The sequence below is a fragment of the Lissotriton helveticus genome, chromosome 10, assembly GCF_964261635.1.
Source record: "Lissotriton helveticus chromosome 10, aLisHel1.1, whole genome shotgun sequence".
NCBI classification, from domain to species: domain Eukaryota; kingdom Metazoa; phylum Chordata; class Amphibia; order Caudata; family Salamandridae; genus Lissotriton; species Lissotriton helveticus.
In genome coordinates, this window is record NC_136071.1 from 527,341,282 (window position 1) to 527,357,439 (window position 16,158).

At 41.6% G+C, this 16,158-nt stretch overlaps 1 protein-coding gene across 1 annotated transcript in view; it reads right to left on the reverse strand.

Annotated features, from left to right (window-relative positions):
* The window catches only part of LOC144785371 (uncharacterized), a 337,243-nt gene that overhangs the window by 8,130 nt on the left and 312,955 nt on the right, over window positions 1-16,158 (reverse strand). The window lies entirely within an intron of this gene.

Below are 16,158 nucleotides of genomic sequence, written 5' to 3' on the forward strand. Positions count from 1 at the left end.
AGTAACTATATGGGTTATTGATTGGTTGCCCAAGTATTTGTATGGGAGACTGAGTGTGTGTGTGGGTGGCTGGGAGGTGTATGACTCTGTGCATAGATGTGTGAGCAGTTGATTCACTAGATGTATGGGTTCAAAAGTGCATGTGGAAACAGCTGTATGGGCGGTTGACTGTGTGCATGAGTGTATTGGTGAGTGAATGGATATCTCAGTGCTGCATGTCAAAGTAAGTACATATGTAAAACACAGTACATGTGAGAGTTGACATATATAAATAACTGTGCATAAGAGCCAGTGAATGTGTGAGTGGCTGTATGGATCACTGTGAACTTGTATCAGGGATTGTATAATAGAGTAAATATGTGTTAGTATATGTTTGAATAAGTAAGGTGTGTATAACTGTATAGTTGAGGAAATGGAGGTGTGATTGATTCTTTGCATGACTGACTAGGTGTGTGAGTAACTCCATGGATGAGTGACAGTCTGTGAGTGTCTGTTTACACTGAGTGTATCTAAGGTTATATTAGAGTCTGAAGAGGTTCATCGTATTATCACATGAATGAGGTCATCAGTGATGTGATCAGTAATGTCAAATGAGATGTCATCAGTGATGTCATCAGTGATGTCATTTGAGATGTCATCAGTGATGTCATCAGTGATGTCATTTGAGATGTCATCAGTGATGTCATCAGTGATGTCATTTGAGATGTCATCAGTGATGTCATCAGTGATGTCACTGACCATGTCATGAATGATGTAATATGTGACATGATCAGCAGTGGATTGCGGGTGCGCGATATATAGTTAGTGCAACTAACTATATATGGAATTTCAATGGTTTTGTGTGAGTAAAATAAGGTTTTTTAAATGCTAATTCCTAACTATATATGGTCTATAACCTATGGTTTTTTCAGTGAATATATATATATATATATATATTTTTTTAGAAAACTGCACTCCCATACCGGTAGCATACTAAGCTCTATCACCACGCGAATCCTATCCGCCATCCTATCCGCCATATTGCTAAACTCGTAAATGATGCGCATTTCGTATCCGACGAGTTTGTGGCACTGCGTCCCCCGTAACATCATATACGCATGAAGTCACCCCAGCTGCTTCTTTGGTATCCGACGGGTACGCAGTAACAAGCCACGCGTTACGTCATGTACGTATCGGGTCGCGCCAGCTGCGCGCTGCGTATGCGACGAATACACGCTGCCAGGCCCTGTGTTACGTCACAGACATATAGTGTCGCGCCTGGTATGCCATTCCCTCGCTTTTTTTTTTGCCTCAAAAGTATATCTAAATAACTTTAAACAGTATATGAGAGCAAGCGATAATCTAAAATATTTTAAACATTTATATATTTCTAACTGTAATAAACGTATATTATGATAAATATATTTTGTCAAAATCGCGTCGGGTGCGGCCTCCTTGCGCGCTCGTTGTGCGATTGCCATGTGACGTTAAAAAAAAGCATTTGATTGCTTCATAACATTTCCCATTGTAACAGTTGGACGACCCCACCCATTTTAGTAATTCTCTCTACAGCGTTTGATGAGAGACACCTCTTCTGCTTAGAAAGCTTTTTTGAAAAGTGTTTTCCTGTATACACATATCTTATACTACACACAACATGCAACGATCATCTTGATCAATAATCATGGTCTGTACATTAGCCTTCCACATGTGATTGCCATGCATCTCAAACGTTCCATCAAAAAACAAATGTGTGTTACACGATGCCCCTGGTGTGTGTGTGTGTGCACATTTTTGTGCTCCCTTTCGGCCTGGGTATTCGTGGCTCTAAGAAGTATCATGAGCCACGGGCAGAGTGCACATCCTAGGTCACATGTGACAAACAGTAAACAGCAATGTGTAGATTTCTTTTGCTGTACGCTCTGTTGTCAGGCTTTAACAAAATAGTAGTGTGTTATATGTGAGACTTTCAGATTCACATTTGACATGCATTGCTAAACTGTAATGAGCATTATCACTGTGTATGACGTAGCCCCACTGCTGATCCTCCTTCCATCCGAGCACATTCACATGTGTACGCTTTGCGATAGCAACACCTTCAATAATACCGCACACCATTGACGTGCGTGTCTGCGCATATCCACAACCTTGACAACCACATGTGATGTTCGCCATTCAATCTTTCCAAACACCATTTCATTAGTGACAGTTGCCGCCCTTCAGATACATGCTACACTAATGTAAATTGCACACTCTGCGAGGTCAAAACTACGAAAGAAACACACATAAGTACACTTCCTGGCCAGGCAGGAACTGAACAACTCCCAGGGCCCCGGAATAATTATTCAAACCCCTATACTGGCCTGGCGTACGCAAACCCAGCCCACTTTGTGTACGTATAAATAGGATAACCGTGACGCCACATGTCCCTCTTCTTCCACACTGCCTCAGGTGATATGGCCGCATCCACCTTGCATACCACAATGCGCAATATAAAAAAAAGGGATCCATGAGGTGTACACCATCCTGGCAATCAAAACTGGCGCTAAATTGTGAGCCCTACTGCCCGTCATCTTCGAAAGGGATCCATGAGGTGTACACCATCCTGAAATCATCACTCCAACTGAATTGTGAGCACTGCTGCCCATAGTGTTTGCTCACACAACAATGACAGCAGATGAGCAGAGCTGCCTGGGTGCACAGGGGCTCCAATTGAGCGCGGTGCAGCGGGAGGGGTGGGGTGCATCAGCCTGGCTGTGCAGGTGCGAACAAGCGATGTTGCCGTGCGTAATGATGTGATCTCTGACCTGATTCAGTCTCATCTCTGTCTCATTTTAAGGACCTGCTGGACCATACTGTAGGCCTGAGTCAGCGGGCAGCGCTGCACTACAGACATGTGGCATTGGCTTTTAGGGCACTGTAGTGCACTTGTTACTAAGTGTACATGCACACAGCCTTCCACCACTGCATTACATGCACACATTATGCTTCTACCATGCGCTCTGTTCATTTCTATGTGAACCTTCGTAGAACGTATTATTATTTAACCTTGTGTATTCTTGTGCACTCCAACTCCTCTTTGAACCACGATTCCCACTAACAGTTGGTAGAGCGTACTTCAAAAACAAAGGATGCACCTAACTCTTGTTTTCTATTAAGCTTGAAATAAACCTTCATTTACCTCCAGACGTTTCCACCATTAAATTATTTCTCCCTTTTCAGACACTTAATTGATTGGCTCAAGATGGGCGGAGCGGGAGCTCACCCTGCTATGATGCCCTGGGCAGTCTGACGCCTTCCATGGTAGTATCAAGACACCGTCCCCGACCGGAGAACTGCTCTCCTACCGTACAAACGTACCCCGGACTCTGAGCTTGCACCAACACATCGTGGGACACACCGATGGTGGCAGGTGAGCAGTGAAGCCTTGGTGTGCAAGGGAAGGGACTGGGGTGCAGCACCCTGGGTGCACAGGTGTAGGCAAGCGATTTTCCCGTTTACATCAGAACCTGGGCTTCTATGGGAATTCACAAGGGCATATTATCAAGTCCCGTATTGCCGCTTTAGCTGCAGTTTCCTGCCGCTAAGGCGGCGATAATGCTATCGCCGTTCCTTGATAATATGGCCTCTAATCTCTGGCCTCATATGTTTCATTTTAATGACTTGCTGGACCACACTCTTTCTCGCGGACCCAGCGTCCTAGAAAAACGAGTGATGGGAGGATAAACACTGAGGGCTGGGTGCAGTAGGCCGACGCTCTGTCTCCTCCTCCCTCTCTTCTTTTGACTCTCCCTCCCCTTCTCCCTTCCACCCACTCCCTCTCCCTCCCATTCTCACTATCGTCCTTTCATTCGGACTACCTTTCTCTACCTCTTCCACATAGCACACATACTTATGTTTACGCTTCCACTGGAGTCCAACCCACGTTTTTTATATTATACAGTTTGTTCTATTAAACATATGTTTATACTTGTTTGTGTTTTAATAAAGGTTACTTTTTTTCTTTAAATAAATAAGTGAGTAGTATAGGTCTTCTTTTTCTGACAACACTTGTCTATAGTTTATTGTGAAAATCATCTGTTTATAGGAGATTATGAGGGCAATCCTTTGTAATATTACAGTGCACCTATCAAACATAATCCAACTGACTATTACACAAATGAAGCCTGGGTAATTCCACAACTGCAAGAGTTCTATGACTGTATCACTTTATAACACCATGAGTACTGCCTGTGTCATTACAGAACCAAAAGGCACTGTCTAGGACCACCGAGGCTTCAGGGACTGCCGGGCAACACCCTGCTGCATATTTAAGTAAAGCCCCGGATTATGGCGATCCCTGGACTTCAGTTGGCCTCGAACCCCCCCAACAATTAGTAAACCATACCCGGGAAGGTGGCGGTCCCCTAGGCTGCAAAACATCTCTGTGCCCTTCTGCGCCTAATTTACATGTGACATTAAGATCCCCAGTCCTACAGAGACCCGCAATATAATAAATGGATTGGCCACAGAACATTACCCACCAGGGGCCTCATTTAAATGAACCGGTGAGACTCCGCTTTTTTTCTTTCCATTTTTACCATCCGCATCCCCTCTATTAAAGCAATACAAGGTTTTCCTCCTCTCGCTTCAAGTAGTCAACCAAGGATTTGCTATCACAGGGTGGAAGCCATGCACCCGCCCTCTAATAGTAAACAGAAAGGTCCCGCGAATGCACACCCCGGGACATTGTATGAGCTGCGCCTGAGAGGTCGCCCTCTCTAGGACCATGATGCATTTGTTAGTATAAACGCATACTAACACTACATGCACACGTGTAGTACAGCGACCAGAATGTAGCAGAGGAAGCGCAAAATCTAAAATTATAAATCTACCAGAAGTCGGATGACATAGTTCAATGAGCCGACGACCCTGGTATGAGTAGAAACAGCTACAAACAAAAAACGGGTCTTCAGCACAATGCAAGCATTTTTGAAATATTGTTGAGTGCTGCCTTCTTTTAACCTTCTACCGCTTGTCGCTAAATTTATGTACTGAAGAGGCAGACAGCAGTGGATCCGATAAGTAGATTTATTACAGGAAAACAAGACACCTGAAACAGCCACCAACAGGAGCAGACAGCAAGGCAACCGTCTTCTCTAGCACTGTGTACAAACTCCGCAAAGTTCCCCTCATGACAGCCCTACATTCTAACAATACATACTTACATTCTAGTAGAATTACATACTAACATTCTACTATGACTTACATTGGAATACTACAGAGAGCACATGACTTTACAGCAATAAGCTCATGGTTTCATCCACGAGTCTTGAGACCGGTAGGGGTGAGTAGTTTGCTTCCCACTCCCTGTATTGTATAAACGCAAACTAACACTACTTCCACAGGTATGCTACAGCGCCCAGAGCACATCACTTTACAGCAATGAGCTCACAATTTAGGCTCACGGTTTAATCCCCAGGTCTTCAGACCAGTAGTGGTGAGTAGTTAGCTTCCCACTCCCTATATACTATAAAAGCATACTAACACTACTTACAGACTTATACTATAGCCGCTAGTATCCTACAGTGCCCAGAGCCCATCAGTTTACACCAATCAGCTCGGTTTGATCCCCGATTCTTCACACCGGTAGGCGTGAGTTCTTCGCTTCCTACTTTCGGTATAGTATAAACAAACGGTAGCAGTCAGTAGTTCGCTTCCCACTCCCTGTATGGTATAAACGCCTACTAACACTACTTGCACACTTATACTACAGCGCCCAGAGCCCATTCCTTTACAGCAATTACCTCGGTTTCATCCCCAAGTCTTCACACCGGTAGGCGCGAGTACTTCGCTTCCCGCTTCCGGTATACTATAAATACACAGTAGCGGTCAGTAGTTCGCTTCATACTCCCTGTATGGTATAAACACCTACTAACACTACTTGCACATGTATGCTACAAACACCAGACCACATCACTTTACAGCAATGATTTCACGGTTTAAACTCTTGGTTTCATACCCGAGTGTAGCACCATATCAGCACCATGTCACTCTGGGCAACACCACACTTTCAGACCGGTAAGAGTGACTACTTCGCTTCGCACTCCCCCACAGAGGTTACATGCTCCTACCCTCCTTTCCAACTTTTTTCCCCTTACTCGCTTCAACTGAATCACAAAATGGCGGCCAACGCTTCCTAGTTTCAACCGCTCGCAGCGCTCGCAGCCAATAAGCAGCAAGCTCGTGCTTGTAACGTCTCAGCCAATCAAATGGCAGAATTCCCAAATATCGATATCTGTAAATTTCAATATTTCTCAAAAACAACGGAACGGATTTACACCAAATAAACAAAAGCGTGCTTTCTAGACCAAGACCCTCCTCCCTGCCAGATTTTGGGTGATTCCGTTCACCCGTTCGACCTGTAGCCTTGTCTAAAGTTACCTATACAAATTAACATGGAGAAAACACGTTTTGGGACCCCCCCTTTCTTCTCGGCCCCCTCTTGACGAATCACCCCCAAACTTTCAACATATGAGCTGATATGAACAAAGAATTCGTTTTGAAAATGTCATAAAGATTCATCAAACAACGCCAAAGTTATAAGCAAAACAAAAAATTCTCTTCCTATGGAAACTCAGTTCTAACAATAGCTACCTACTGGCGACCGCCAGTAGGTAATATATATATGTATTTCAACCACGACCTGTCGATGAGTACAACAGGTAATGACACAGCACAGGATACCAGTTTCTTCAACCACTGATTTTTGTTCCAAAACTTTCGCCAAAATGACACATTCAGCAGAGGCACCGGCCTTGTTCACATATATTCATTAAAAAAAACAAAGGTTCCAAGGACGTTATAGTTAGGCTCAGATTTCACATGTACAAAACCATTGAAATTCAGTAATTATAGTTGCCTGAGCTACCTATAGCTTACGCCCCCGCTATGCACTGCTTTTAACCTCACATATTACATCTCAAATGACATCATCCAAAGAACCACTCACACCCCATACCATATATATATATATATATATATATATATATATATATATATATATATATATATATATATATATATATATATATATATATATATATATATATATATATATATATATATATATATATATATATATATATATATCAAGAGTTCTAGTTAGTAGAGATAACTATAACTGGTGAATTTCAGTGTGTCTTTTAGTTTAAAACATCACGTTGTCACTGAAATGTTCTCCTAACTATAACTTCCTATTAACCTTTGAATTTCTAGTTTTTTTTTACGTGAAGTAATGTTTTATTACCATACCACTGTTCTAGCCGTGTGGGAGCAAAGCTTAATTCCCTGCCCAGGAGAGTGTATGAAGTGTATGCCTGCAGTCTCCTAGGTATGTAACCCAGTATCCTCAGGGTCGGCTCTCCGTGACACTGTGAAGTATCATCCCTGAGAGATGGGATCCCTGGGGCAGATACCAGCATGGGGAGGAGGGTGCTTGGCTCACATCCTCTTGTAAAAAAATTTGGCATCAGTGCATGGGATCCCCTGGGCCCAACACTGGCTCTGGGAGGGGGGCCATGCACCCCTACCCCTTTTTTTCAGAATAAGGTCCTAGGGGATGAGGTCCACTGGGCCTCATTGAGGCAAGAAGGGACATATACCCCCCACTACTTTAATTTGTATTTGGCCCCAGGGATGGGGTCCCTGGGGCCCAAGAGTGGCCTCAAGGAGGACGCCAATAATGCCCCCTCCCCAAATATTTTAAAATAGTGACTCCTGGGCCATTGAGTGCACTCAGGGGTTGTAATAATAAAAAAAAAACCACTGGCCAGCATTTCGTGTTGCCGTGATCCCACGGGAGTCCGGCCGGATTGCGGCAAAAAACACAATTTTTAATTAAATTTCCCCCTGAGGGGTTTTCCTTTGGACTAGGGTAGGGGGGGGGTCTACTCTGCCCCTACTATATCTTTTTTGTAATTTTTTTTTTTTTAAACAATCTCAGGACAGGGCATTAAGTCCCTGAGTCCTGTAATGGCTGCCGCAACATGTTCTTTCATGTTGCGACCAGCCAATTAGAGCGGAGCGAGGAACCCAAGGAAAAAAAAATCTATTTTGCCAATCAGAATCCACTATTTTTTTACATTGAGCTCACACCTCTTGCGAGACTCCTTTGTACCTAACTGTCCAGATATAAAAATATTTTTTTACTTTAGTTTCTCAAATACTACTGAACATATTTACACCATGTAGGAGGCTGGCTTAGTATATGGTGCACACTTATTTAAGTGAAACACCTTGCATTAATCCGGACAACCCCATGGCAATTTTAGTGGTCTTAGACAACCTTAGAAAGCTCTCTAAGTGGTAGCTATGGAGAGCAGCCTTCAGGCTTAGTCCAGAAGGTGTGTTAAGTAGCTTATTTTACCAGATCTAATCGTGTAGTGTAGGTTAAATGAAAAAGAACCACCCAGTGTAGTTATAAGAACATGTTTATTTACTACACAACACTCACTAACACATTGGTATATCTCCTACCCGGAGATATCAACACAAATACACAAGAATACTTTAATTGCAAGACGTAAGTAAGCACAATACACAGTGATCTCCAGGGAGAGACCAAACCATACACTAAGGAAGTGGAATGTGAACTGCAATCGAAGTTGGGACTTGGACCAGGAGACTCAAAAGAGCTAGGGACACAAGGAACCACCCAAGGTAAGTATCCTGGAACCCCACGTAGGCTTTGTGCAGAGTAGAAACACAGCTGCATACTCAATAGAAATTAACAGGAAGTTGCAGTTGCAGTTTTGAAGAAGAAGGACCATTCTCATTGGTCCCTGGAGAAAACCTGTGGAAGACAGAAGGTTGGAGTGTCACCCCACCCATGTGATACCGCACGAACCAAAATACCTACACCAGGGAAGCCGGGTGCATAATTGCGAAGTGAGGAAACAGCCCTAGACCACAATGGAGGGCTTCAGTAATAATGCCACTGGTGAAGACTGCAAGAATCTAGTGGAATCCAAGGATGAATTCTTGAAGAGAAGAATCTGCAAGCACTCGGAGGTGACCAAGAGGCACGGATGAGCAATGCCCACAGATGTCGGTTGATGCAGGAGGGTGAGCTTGTCGCTGCAGCTGTGAAGATCAGGTGACCTGGGGAAGACCATGCACAAACTGTCTCACATTGGAAGACGAGAACCAGGGGGTCGGTTTCTTGAAGAAGCACCAACAAGCATTGGCAGCTGCAACAGGCATGGAAAGCGAAGAAGGAGCAAGGTTTAAGGGACTACCCTTGTACAGTAGAGTCAGGGTAGGCCCCAAGCAATCACGGGAGCCCACTGAAGCAAGAGAAGACCCTCAAGAGAACCCACAGGCAAAAGGCACAGGAGTCGCATTAGGACCTCGAGCAGCTCACCAAAGATGAAGGCCCACAATGCAGAGGATGTGGTGAGAACACTGATATTAGCAGGAAGAGATGCTGGAGATTCTTGTACCTCGAAGATCTCTGGATCTCTGGAATGCAGAGCCAACAAGCCTTGGCAACGGCAAGTCAACGCTGTGCACAGGGGTTCAGTCCCAGCGATTCTGACGAGGAATAGTGGCCTCAAAATGGCAGAGAGGACATGTCAGGCCTCATGGGAGTTGCAGAACCTCCACCTGTGTTGCTGAGTCTTTCAAAGTCTGTGTGACGTTAGGAGTAGCAGACTGGCCTGCTTCATTGTGGTGCCTGCAAATTGACTCCTTCTCTCCAAGGGAGATTTCTTCAGGTGTCCTTGATGCCGACAGGTCTGTTGAAGATCCTGGAAGAAGAACAGACACAGACGAAAAAGAAGACTTGCAGAACAGCGAGACCGGGAGCAACATAAGTCTTCCTTGATGCAGGCTCGGTTCCAGGTGAAGTCCAGCTAATTCCAAGTGTCCAGATGGTCGAAAAGTGACATGGTTTCAGGCTTGAGTCATGTCCCACTGTGAATCTGAGGACCCACCTACTAAGCCCTTTTACATCCTATAACATTGGTTAGGACGACTTAGGGGTCCCTCCCAGAGAGGAGGTTGAACAGAGGGGAGGATACTCCCAAGTCCTTTGTCCAGTTTTGAACCAGAGAAGGAAGCCAAGGACTTGCAGAACTGGTTCCAACTTGAGTATGCAATGAGGGCACTAAATGTGCCCTTCAAAGCAGTCTGGTGGCACTGGCAAGCGCCTCCACCTCAGCCCAATACACTACGTCTTGCCTGGGAGGAGGCAACACCTCCCTGTGACTGGAAACTTGTCTGGGGTCAGCAGCATCACTAGCTTGCCGGCAGGGTCTGGAAGGCTGTTACCGAGAGTACTGAGGCTTCCCGGAGGAGCCCCCCAGTGCACAGGTAACAGTGTTGGGTTATGATTCCAACATGTTTGATACCAAACATGCCCTGGTTCGTCACAGCCACTATATAGTGAGCCATCGCATAATGATGGATGGTCAATGTATGTATTAAAATGGCTGACCCCACTTACAAAGCCTGGAGTGTAAGGGTGTCTTGTTCATGCAGGTGCATCCTAATACTTATAATCCAGCACCCTGCCTTCAGGATTGAAAAAAGCCTGCCTTATGGGTGATTTATAGGTTTTAAGGGTAGTGTCCTCAGATATGAGAAAACCTATATCTGTCGCAAAGGGTGCTAGCACCAGCTTACACAGGCTGCAATGGCAGACCTGTAGTCACAGTTTGAGTGGTCTCTCCTGGGTGGCATAATATATGCTGCAGCCATGGAAGACCCCTGGTGTACCTATGCACTGGGTACCTCAGTACCATATACTAGGAACTTATTGGGCTACACAAGTAGTCAATTGTTGGAGGTACCATAGTACTTACTTTGTCAAATTTAGGGAGGAAGCACAGTGACTGGTGTCCTGATTAGCAGGATCCTAGTCAGACTAGTAAAAAAAACATACTGACACCAGCAAAAAGTGGGGGTAACTATGAAAGCAGATTCTACTTTCCTACACACCACATCACAAAAGCATGCTTTCGGGACACAGCTATAACTTTCTGCTAAATTTGGTGTCATGCCGTTTCTACATACACTTCTTATAGCCTTTCAGATTACATCAAATACCATCTGAAATCATAGAATTTACAATACTGATATCGCAAATCACATAATGGTAGAGTGGCGCATTATAGCTAATGTATTGCAGCTACAGAGTTCAATACACTGTGTATGGCGGTGCATGAGTTATAATAATTTCAAGGTGTTGCGTAGTTTATACATTTAAGGTATAAATATAACTTTAGAATTTCTGATGTTTGTGTTTATGTTTGGTTTGTATAGAAGTAATAAATTAAATGACAGTAACTTAAAGGTGGCGCTTAAATTAGAAATGTAGGTTATAACTATAACTTAAGAATGTCTAATGTTGTGCAGTTTAAGTTTGGTTTGTATAGAAAGAATGAATAAATTTTTCCTAACAATAACATCGGTTTAACCTTTGCTTTTTCCATTGAAAAAAAAATAAAAATAAATATATATATATATATATAGTATGTATGTATATATACATATATGTGTGTGTGTGTGTGTGTATATATATATATATATATATATATATATATATATATATATATATATATATATATTTCACACACTCCTGGTACAGGTAGTACGTATTTACCGGAAAAGACCAGAACCGGAGCCCAAATATCGTTCAAAGTGCTGTATTTATTGGCACACGGATAAACAAACCCTACGCGTTTCGAAGCCTTAAGCTTCTTGCTCACGGCTTAAGGCTTCGAAACGCGTAGGGTTTGTTTATCCGTGTGCCAATAAATACAGCACTTTGAACGATATTTGGGCTCCGGTTCTGGTCTTTTCCGGTAAATACGTACTACCTGTACCAGGAGTGTGTGAAATTTCGAGGGGGCGGCGACCCCGCTGGGAGCCCGCTGGTAAAGCGGCTTGAGCACGCCAAAAATCGTGTGATTTATATATATATATATATGTATGTATGTGGGGGCACGAAAGTGAGTCTGTTGTCGCATACACTGGTATACGGGACCTCGTGGACTGCAAGTTCCATCAGGCAGTGCTCCTGGGAGGTGCAACGCTATCACTACACTCACCTGGAGGAGGAGGAGCCAAGGGACTGCTGATATTTGAGTAGTCTCTGGAGCGCTTAAAATTTTGTTTTCTTGTGGGACTGGCACTGATGACGGCCAATGGGGCCAGAAACGCGTCTGCCACGGCGTTTCACAGACTTCAGGAACCGACTGCATGTTTGCCAAATAAATCCTTCATCTGAGCCCGGAGCATGTGTCTCGCTGATTTCTAATGAGGTCAGCCTGTGTTCTCTCTCTCTCTCTCTCTCTCTCTCTCTCTCTCTCTCTCTAAATATATATATATATATATATTAATTGTATGACATGTTCAGGCTTTCTTAAACATTTGCCAGTGGTTTAAAAGACTATACTTCACAGAAAAAAAGGTCGGCCGGTGATTTATTTCCTGTAATTCACAGTTCTGAATTCATTTGCAGGATATTTAGCTTCCAGAAATAAATGTGTTAAACTGCTGGTTACAAAAAATCTTTTCACATTGACAGTTCTGCTCTTAGAACTTTAATCAGCACACCTGACAAGCTCACCCTTGCAGGCGCCGCCTTGATGCAACTAGCAATGAATCCTCCTTAGTGTTTGAAAAGAAACATTGTAAGAGCAGAGCACATTGCCCTTTATTTTATTTCTTTATATATATCTAGTTAAACCTAGTTTATATTATCAATGTACTGCAAAAGGAAAGCACATTTTAGAGTGCATGTTTTTAATTTCCTTACAAAGCACTTCCCATTTAAAATTTGATTTATACTACACATTGTTGCATGAAACACATTTGAAATCTTAGCACATTATCCCCAATAAAAATAAACGTCTCAAAACATTGGCAACTATAACTGCAGTCCCAGGCAAACAATGATAAATAATGGATGATATTCAAATGCTCTAAATATTTCTAAAGAGAATTAAAATCAATGAATAAACCATGTATTATAAAAAATTCTCCATGACTAACGTGCAATATGGTCTAATATTGCCATTTCAGGTTTCAAGTGACATTTATAAACCACTCGTGGCCAGCCTCGTGGTATGAATATGTCTCCAGAACCTCCGGATTGCAATATACACCCATATTACTCAGTTACTTGTTAGGTATGCGCCCTTGCCATACACAATGTTGTCATGAATGTAATTTCAGTCGTCATCAGTGTTGTTATCAATGATGTCATAGGACATGTCATGAATGATTTAATAAGGGAGGTCATAAGCAGTGCATTGCAAGGGTGCGAGTTAAAATTACTTCAATTAACTATACCTCGTGAATTTCAGTGGTTTTCTGAGTCTAAAAAGTTGTATTTTACCGAACTATAACGTCAAGTTAATCCTTTTTGTTTTTTTTCAGTGAATTTGTGCTATTTTTATGCAGAGTAAGATATTATTAACAGAACTAACTATTCCATTACTTTAACCTTTGTCTTTTCAGTGAATTTTGTGCATTTTTTTAAAAGTAAGTAAAATAAAAAGGGGTGTATTTTAAGGAAGGCAACCGGTCAGATCACCAAAATGTACAAGTTAGGTCAATTGGCTTTATCAGAAGGTGAGCACATCAACATATGTAAAACAAACCTATTGACTTTGTCAAAAAGTCACCAATATCTATAATCAAATGTATATTTTATCAATGCACACATTACAATGTTGAATAATATTTATTGTCACAAAATATTTTCAATAAAGCATTTTATAAACAACCATAAACATGTGGGTTAACACTTTTCAGGCCACAAGAAGCAGCCATAGAACCAACCACAAGAGATCACTGCACTCCAGCTGAAGAGCAGGCAGCCCCAGCTCGGAGTGCTTAAAAATAACGGTTAGCTGCCCTGGGGTCATGGATTCAATGACCCTGGAGACTAACTGCGATTGTTTTAAAAATGTTGCGGGGGCACTGCACTCCTTGTAGTCCCCCTACAACATAAAATGCTTGGTGGTGCCCCAGCCCCTTCTAGGCGAACCATCATGATCAAAAAATATTACTAAGAAGCCCTCACAGGGCATTATGAGGCGCTCCTTGCCTAGTAGCAGTGAATAATAAATGAGTGACTCCGGCTGCTCATTTAATATTATTTTTCTTTTTTTTAAACTTCGAGATTGATGTGTGAAGTGCTCCCTTCCACTGGTCTTCGGTCTGTTATAATGATGTCAAGAGATTTCATGCTGATTGATTGTTTTATTCATATGTACATAATGCTATCCACACTACACTGCCACTGTTTTATTTTCTGTTTTCAGTTCCAATTGCCGAGTTGGCCATGGGGTTACCATGTGGCTGTAGAGAGGTAAAATGTATCTCCTCTAACAGGTAACCCCCTCTCTCGCATATTTGTTAATAAATGTCAAGGGGGTAAAATGTGAATGTGCCTTGGGACATTCCGAGTGCAACATAGCTACATAAGGCAATCTTTATATTTTTCTTTTTCAGATGGAGATGGGGTATATGGTTTTGTGCATGTGGAATCTGAGCCTAACTTTAACGTCCCTGTAACCTTTGTTTTTTGAGTGAATATATATATATATATATATATATATATATATATATATATATATATATATATATATATATATATATATATATATATATATATATATAAATGCTTTCACAAATTGTCCGAAGAAGAAAGCGCCGCTCCACAGGAGGTTAAAGCACAGCTTTATTGATTACAGGAGGATACTGTGCAAACATGTTCTGAGTTCCATTCGCCCAATGCATTTCGAGCCTCCTGGCTCTTGTTCACAGGCTCTGCTGACAAACACGGAAACAGTAATTCTCGGCATTTTGACAGGTAACTTCCTTTTTCGCCGTGCACTCTGGTTATTGGAGTGCTTGTATTCAGAAACCTTCCAGTAGGTAGTTCCGTTTGCCAGGATTCATTCCATATTAAAACCCTCCAGTGGGCCTCAAAACACGCCGCACAGTTTATTAAAAATCTCCCGTGACCAACGCCGAGGCTCAGAACATGTTTGCACAGTATCTTCCTGTAATCAATAAAGCTGTGCTTTAACCTCCTGTGGAGTGGCGCTTTCTTCTTCGGACAATTTGTGAAAGCATTTATATATATATATATATATATATATATATATATATATATATATATTCACTCAAAAAACAAAGGTTACAGGGACGTTAAAGTTAGGCTCAGATTCCACATGCACAAAACCAGAGAAATTCAGCAGTTACAGTTAGCTGAGCTAGCTATCGCTTATGCCCCCGTAATGCCCTGCATATGATTTCACATATTACATCACTCATGACGAATCACTGACAAAATATCGAGAGTCAAAAAAATCGACCTACAAAAATATTGACGGAAAAATATCGAAGTCAAGAATATCGACATCCTATCTACATTAAGGTAAGTACAATACAAAAATATTGAAAAAATAATATTGATGTCAAAAATATCGGTTAAAAATATCATTTTTTTTAAAAGTTACAAAAATAATGTAAAATAAAGTAAATAATACATATAATTAAAATAAATAAAGGTAAAAATATTTTAAAATGTTTAAAAGTTATAACTAATATATATAATGTAAAAATAAATTAAACATACATATAACACGTAATATATATACATAATTATATTTTTTAATAATTATTTTAATAACTTAATTTGTTAAAAATATCTTATAAATTACAAATACATCTGCACCGATAAAACAATAATATAAATAAAAATTAAATAAATATATATAACAAATTAAAAAAATTACAAATATTTTTAAAATTAATTATATACTACATTAAATAAAATAATATCAGATAGCGGAGAGAATACAATTACTATTCCAACTCCAAACAGTGCAACAGTAGGGAAACTGTTATATACCGTAGGGGTAAAAATTACTATTCCCACTCCAGTGAGTGCAACAGTAGGGAAAGTGTTGGAAAGCATAAGGGTAAAAATTACTATTCCCACTCCAGTGAGTGCAACAGCAGGGAAAGTGTTGGATAGCGTAGGGGTTAAAATTACTATCCCCACTCCAGTGAGTGCAACAGTAGGGAAAATGTTGGATAGCTTAGGGGTAAAAATGACTATTCCCACTCCAATGAGTGCAGCAGTAGGGAAAGTGTTGGATAGCGTAGGAGTTAAAA